Genomic DNA, 6,000 nt, shown 5'->3' with positions numbered 1-6,000 from the left:
GCAATGACTTAATCACACCTAAAACATGAAACCAGGTCTCCCGAACCTCACTCTGTGTCTCTCTTCGTTTAGCTGTTCCTGACTTGTATTCTCTACTCTAACTGTAATCCTAAGTATAGTATTATCCTGCATTCTAGAGTTGTTCTAGCAAATTATCACACCTGAGGGGGTTGGGGGCTCATGGGAAACTCCCTGATCTGGAGCAGGTTGGTCAGAAGTGAAGATGACTGGGGGACCCCACTTGCATCTCTCATCTGAAATGGGGGCAGTCTGGGGAGGACTGAGCCCTTAATCTGTGGGGTCTGAGTTAACTTCAGGTACTTAGTGCCAGAACTGAACTTGAGTACACTAGTACTCAACAAGTGTGATCACAAGGGATAGATTTTGCTGACTGGGAAACACTGGCTCAGAGACCCGACGTCTGAGACCGGGATGGGCGGAGCACAGCACAGGCAGCGCTTCAGAGGATAACCAGGGTCTCTGACAGAAGGGGAAGTGGTTGCTTGTGGGATTCTACTGGAGGCTTACCCTACTCCATCCCCAAGAGATGGGGATTTCTCCTCTTTTGTCTTCTGGGATGTCAAATCCAGCTTTGGTGCTTTGGTCAGGATCCCCTGCCCCAAATCCAGGGCTGGTATGGGGGCGGGTGGGGACGGGCAGCAGAGAAGAGACTGGGGTTGTGGTCCAGGAGGGGCTGATGCTGACCTGGCCCGGGCAGTACGGTGGGGTTAGTAGCAAGGACAATAGCTGGTGAGATTTCTGAGGAGACACTGCCAAGGCTGCCTTGTGGGGGAAGAGTGAAGAATGCCCTTGAGCTTCCAGTACGTCTGTTGAGGGGCATTGAGGACAAAGTTCTGAGCCCTAGTGCCCCATCTACTAAGTTGCTGACCAGCCTAGTACTCATTTTAACGACACCAGACCCCATCCTCTAAAGAGCGGCAAGAAATCTTAGAAATCATAAAGTTTAACTTCCTCACTCCAATCCCCATTTTATAGATAATAAAGCAGAGACTTCAAAAGTTACAGTGGTTCACCTTTATTTTCAACGTGATTGTGAATACAAAATTTGCTTTCCACTGAAAACATCAGGATACTTAACAAGCCCGACACATATGCTCAACTGAGATAATTCAACACATAATTCCTTCAACAAATACTTCTTCACCTGAGTGTTGTTTAGGCACTGTTCAGAGTCACAAAAACAAGCTCTTACTGTCATGACCTGGTGAGACAGGGAACAGCAACAACCCCACAAACCAGCCAACAAGCAAACAAATAAGATAATTTTAGAAATTTAGGTGCTATTGGGGCACCTGGGTGGCTCAATGGGTTAAGCCTCTACCTTCAGCTCAGTCCATGATCTCAGGGTCTCAGAATAGAGCCCCCAGAATAGAGAGAGTCTAGCTCTCTGCTCAGCAGGGAGCCTGCCTCTGTCAAAAAAATAAATAAAATCTTTAAAAAAAATTTTTAAAGATTTTATTTATTATTTATTTATTTATTTGACAGGCAGAGATCACAAGTAGGCAGAGGCAGGCGGGGGGGGTGGAAGCAGGCTCCCCGCTGAGCAGAGGGACCCATGTGGGACTCGATCCCAGGACCCTGGGATCATGACCTGAGCCGAAGGCAGAGGCTTAACCCACTGAGCCACCCAGGCGACCCTAAAAAAATTGTTTTAGGTGCTATGAGGAAAATCAAAGAGGACCAGTGAGGAGAGGGTGACAGGGGGGCTACTTTAGATAGAAGAGGTGACATCGATATCGGAGGTGGGGCTGAATGAGGGGACAAACAGCCCTGGGAAAAGCTACAAGGAAGAACATGCCAGGGAGAGGGAAGAGCATCTACAAAGATCCTGAGGTAGAAACCACTGGGGGATGTTTGCAGACCACAATGGCCGGCGTGGTTGGCAGCGAGTTAAGAGGAGAATCATGCTAGATGGGGTCAAAGAGGTGGGCCACAGGGAGGAGTTTGGATTTTTATATAACAGCTTTACAAGGTATCATTCCCCTGCCATACAGTTTGCCCATTTAAAGTAGGAGTTGGGATTTTATTCTAAGTGTAGTAAGGAGTCACGGGAGGGGTGGGGTGTGTGTGTGTGTATGTTAATTTCTGATCCAAGCTTAACTAATTAATTAAAAATTGAAAGATAATCTTTATTTTTATTTATCTATTTATTTCATTAATCTCTACACCCAATGAGAACCTCAATTTCATAACCCTAAGATCAAGAGTCACATGCTTGGGGTGCTTGGGTGGCTCTGTTGGTTAAGTGTCTGCCTTTGGCTCAGGTCATGATCCCAGAGTCCCGGGATCGAGTGAGGACCCTGCTTCTCCCACTCCTTCTGCTCCTTCCTCCCTCCAATCCCCTGGCTCATGCTCTCTTGCTCTCAAATAAATAAAAATTAAAAATCTTTAAAAAAAAAGTTGCATGCTCTACGGACTGAGCCGGCCAGGTGCCCCTCTGATCCACATTTTCAGGGCTGATCTTGACTACTGTGTGGGCATGGGTTTGCCAGGTATTGAGAAGAACAAGAGCTGGGAGAGCCATTGTAGAGGTTGTGAGCTAGCCTAGGTGATAGAAGATCCCAGACTGAACCACAGGGTCAGCAGTGGAGACAGACAAATGATGACATCCAAGACATATTTTGGACAGAAAACCAGCAGGACTGGGTAAGTGGATTAGACACCAGGGTTGAGGGGAAGGGAGAAAGGCAGCATTGCTTATTCAGAGGTGGAAGCAGGGCCTGGAAGAGAATGAGGGTCCTGTTTTGGACACGTTAGGTCTGTAACACCACTTGGCGGTACCCTTCAATTTGGAAGGCTCATTAGTAGTTCAGGCACAATCATACAGAGCCCGACAGTGGCCCAGGCAGAGGATACAGACATAAAGGAAGTCCAGTCCTGGTCCCACACAGGCCACTCGGTCTCAGACAAGTGAAACCAAGAAATATGTCTTAGGGTATTAAGTGCTATGGGACAGGTTCTCTTTTAGGAGGTATCTGGATGCAAACAGACAACTGTGACAGTCTGGCGTAAGGAGTCCGGTCTTCTAAACTTTTCTGTTTTGCCCTCTTCTGGATTTTGGCTTCATCACTGGTCAGATATGACAGGCAAAAGCTCCAGGCTTTGCATCCAGACCCAGCCACACCCAGAGTTAGAAGGCAGTCCATCTCTTTGGTGTCTCCGGGAGGGTGAGAGACCCTTTCCTGGAAGCCCCCCACAAAGCAGATCACCACTGACCCATCACGGGCCCCAAAGAAGTCACACACTCAACCCTAAACAAAGCCCCTGGCAAGGAGAATAGGCCCACCAGAAGTAGACGAGGCCTGTCAGGATTTATTCCCGGAACTGGGGAAAGGACCACCTTGAACAAAATCAGGGCCCTGTCTGTAGGAAGATGGAAATATGGGTGTTAAGCAGGAGCTCACAGACTGCTGGGGGGGGGGGGACCCATTTGATTTCAAGAGCATCTTTTTAAAAAGAGTTCCAGGGCCACCTGGGTGCCAGTGGGTTAAAGCCTCTGCCTTCAGTTCAGGTCATGGTCCCAGGGTCCTGGGATTGAGCCCCGCATCGGGCTCCCGGCTCAGCAGGGAGCCTGCTTCCTCCTCTCTCTCTCTCTGCCTGCCTCTCTGCCTACTTGTAATCTGTCAGTCAAACAAAAAAATAAAATAAAAAATAATAATAAAAATAAAAAGAGTTCCAGATTCTGCACCAAGAACATGTCTTTAACTACAGTCACTCAAAATGCATGTCTGAAAGAGAAAAATCTTTCTCCAAGCAAATTCACAGCCTCTTAAAGTCCTGATTGTTTTCCACTTCCTTTGTCGTCCGCCTGCCAGCCCTGCCACCCCACCTGCTATGTATCTCTGGCAGCCAGCCTTCCTTTTTCATCTGGCACTGCCCACAAGTCTCGGCAACTCTGAGCCCACCCTATTGCTACCTCACTAGCGGCTGTGCCAAACTGATGCTCCCACAGCCACATGCTGGAGGTCTGTATTCCCTGTGGCTGGACCTCCAGGGAAAATCCCCGCTAGCATGTCTGCTCTCCCAAAGTTAAAGTTACGCGGCCTCTCCTAGGCTCCTCTGATACTGATACAGACACAGGACGATCTAGGTAGGCTTCTCCAATCAGATGCATTCAAGGGAGGCTTTGAATCGACCTGGCTTTGGGGGCCGGAGGTTTGGGAGGGAGGGAAGGCCACCTTCTGGAGGCAGAAGCAGCTTCAGTGCCATGAGCAGTAGGTGTCGCGGATGAGTCTAAGGCCTGGCCCTTAGTGTTTGGTGGTGGTGGCGGTGGCGGGAACCCCACTTTTCTTCCCACATCATATCAGTTCCATGGCTTGGGAGCTGTTTCTCTGGCCAGTCCCATAGTTCTGTAAGCTAACTCAAACCCTTAAACAAATCCTTCTGCGTAAACCAGCCAATGGAAATTCTGTTGTCTGTAAATCAAGACTTCCAATTACTGGGACGCCTGGGTGGCTCAGTGGGTTAAGCCTCTACCTTCAGCTCAGGTCATGATCTCAGGGTGCTGGGATTGAGCCCCACATCGGGCTCTCTGCTCAGCAGGGAGCCTGCTTCCTCCCACCCCCCCGCCCTCCTGCTTCTCTGCACACTCGTGATCTGTCAAATAAATAAATAAAATCTTAAAAAAAAAAAGACTTCGATTACAGATGATACCACAGTCAACAGCAATAGCTCTGCAAGAAACAGTCAACAGCTCTACAAAAAATCTTCTCCCTTCGGACTCTGCTGAGTGCTGTGTTTCTCCAACTTCAGTCATTCGTGTACCACCTGCCCCCAAATCTGCCATATGTTTATACTTCCCGTAATATTATCTACCACATACTGCTTCTTAAATGGACTTATTTTTTATTTATTAATATTTTTAAGAAGATTTTATTTATTTACTTGAGAAGGAGTGCGCATGAGCGAGATAGCAGAGGCAGGAGGAGAAGCAGAGGGAGAGGGAGAAGAAGACTCCCCACTGAGCAGGAAGCCTGATGTGGGGCTCCATCTCAGGACCCTGAGATCATGAACTGAGCAGAAGGCTGCTGCTTAACTGAGCCACCCAGGTGCCCCTAAGCTGACTCATTGTTTAATCTCAGTATTTGCCACCCCAATTTTCTGTTTCGAACAATACACATTCCAATAAATACAGCACTGCTAAAATAGAAAGCATTTGTTCAGTACCACCCCCCCAAAAATCTTACATTTTCATAGTGGCCAATAGTGTCTCAGAAGAAATCCCCAGGAGTGGAGTACCTGAGGTACAGGATCAAGACAAAGAAAACCTATGGCACAGCCCTTCCTAAGCAGAGATGACGGGCCGGAAGGCCAGGAGGACACAAGCCTTAGCAAGTTCTTCATTTTCTCTGAGCAGTAAATTGGCAGCTGAATGACAGTACCGGGTGGTGGTTAAGTGCACACTTTTTTCCAATTTCAGTTGTACTGGGTTCCTAAATCACCCTGATGCTGTTTTCTCACCTGTGAAATGGGGGAAATCACAGCTCCAACCACACAGGGTAACACTGGGTGCGTTGAATGTGAACCAATACGAAGCATTTGCACAAAGCCCAATCCATGCAAAGCTCTAGCTCTGTCTCCCAAACTCCTCCCAGCTTGGGAAACCGCGTTTGTTATAAATAAATACAATTTCCCTGTCTGTGCCCAGACCCTCCTGAATCATAATCTTCAAGGGAGGAATTAGGGAATCTATCTGAAACCAAATACCATCCATGGAATCTTAGGATCTGATGAGTTTGGGAAAGATCAATCAGGGTTAAGCAGCTGTTGTTCTCATCCCTGGGTGATGAGATGGTGGATGTCAGAGTTAAAGGTCAATTGCTAGCCTTGCACTCATTCATTCAGTCAACACAAATGCCCTGAGCACTCACTGGGTGCCCCGCCCTGTGTTCGGTGCGGGGACCACCGCAGGGACAAGAAAGACTCAGGCTGCCCGTGCAGGCACCTGAAACCGGCCCTTACCCTCGGACCCTCTGTATC

This window comes from Lontra canadensis, unplaced genomic scaffold (genome assembly GCF_010015895.1).
Source record: "Lontra canadensis isolate GAN:19392208 unplaced genomic scaffold, GSC_riverotter_1.0 scaffold132, whole genome shotgun sequence".
Taxonomy (NCBI): domain Eukaryota; kingdom Metazoa; phylum Chordata; class Mammalia; order Carnivora; family Mustelidae; genus Lontra; species Lontra canadensis.
Note: the sequence above shows the minus strand (reverse complement) of the source record.